The sequence below is a fragment of the Solanum tuberosum genome, unplaced genomic scaffold (genome assembly GCF_000226075.1).
Source record: "Solanum tuberosum cultivar DM 1-3 516 R44 unplaced genomic scaffold, SolTub_3.0 scf00282, whole genome shotgun sequence".
In the NCBI taxonomy this organism is placed as follows: Eukaryota; Viridiplantae; Streptophyta; class Magnoliopsida; order Solanales; family Solanaceae; genus Solanum; species Solanum tuberosum.
This window is the reverse complement of record NW_006239209.1, coordinates 887-2,414: the sequence shown is the minus strand read 5'-3', so window position 1 is coordinate 2,414 and position 1,528 is coordinate 887.

The window sequence follows — 1,528 nt, the reverse complement described above, 5'->3', positions numbered from 1 at the left end:
CATAGAAAGTATATAGTAACTATACAATATAGCTTACCTATATATGAACTATACATTGATTATACATTATGATACACTCAAAAAGTTGAATATAGTTTAACTAAATACGAAGTATACACTGTCTATATATGAAGTATACATTGACTATACATGAAATCTACACTGCCAAATTCAATCTCAATCAATTCAAAATCACCTTCAAACAATCCTAAAATTTAGATATAAAATCCTCTCGATAGTTCGAGTCGTTTGATATCCACATGCTCTTTGTTTGACTTAAACAAAATTGGAAAAACCATGCTCATTGTGTATATATTTATTATATTTAGGATTGAAAATAGATTGAATTGCAATTTATCTATATAAATATGAATAAAAAATTTATTGAATAAAATATGAATTAGATCAAATATAGGACAAATTGCAGAAATACACACATTTTTTCACTTATTTTCATTATCCCCTATTACTTTTAAAAATCTCCAAAATTCCTTATTTCTTTAATGTATCCGAGCTGCATATTAATGTATCCGAGCCAGTATTTAATGTATCTGAGCAAGTTTTTAATGTATCCGAACTACATATTAATGTATCTGAGCCAGCATTTAATATATCCGAGCTACATATTATGTATCTGAGCTAGTTTTTAATGTATCCGAGCTACATATTAATGTATCCGAGACAATATTTAATGTATTCGAGCTTCAATTATTGTATCCAGTTTTTTAATTTTTAAGGGATTAATGTAATTAGAAACTTATTAGGGATAGATTGTAATTCCATATTAAAACTATGAGATTTATGTAATTTACCCAAAAAAAAAAAAAAAAATATATATATATATCCGTCCAGTAGACAACCATCTACTAGACTCACATATATGTATCTATAACTTACCTATATTGTCAATATTTTTTTATGTATCAAAAGTAGACTAATAAAATTCATATTTATCAAACAAAATAAAACTAATCAAAATCATGAAAATGTAGATTAGATAAGTTGAAAAATATGAACTGAAATTGTTAGCTTTAGGTGAAAAGGCCTAAGAGAATGCTTTCAAATAAGGAAACGTTCTAGAAGGTCATTAAAATCTCACAAAGTCATATTTTCGTCCCTACTAAGAGAAGAGCAACTTAGAAAAATGACTATATTTATAGGATTATTGAAGGTCAATAGCTATAAGTATGTTATTTACAATAAATGACTACATTTTATATCTTTTTTTGCTGTATTTTTGTATACATTTTTTATTTTTCTATTTATACATTAATACATCTTTAAGTACAATAAACTAAATAAGGAATTGACTCTAAATATAATTTACTATCCTTATTTACGTCCATACAATGAGCAACTTACCATTATTAACATTAGAACTAATAATTACTTATTTAAAGACATCCGATCATATTCTTATCAGTTTTAATACTTCATTCTCTTGTTGTCTCAAAAGATGTGGTATTGATATGTCGTTGTTGACACCCAATTTTGACCCTCCACAATATAAATTAATCACCGAGCTTCT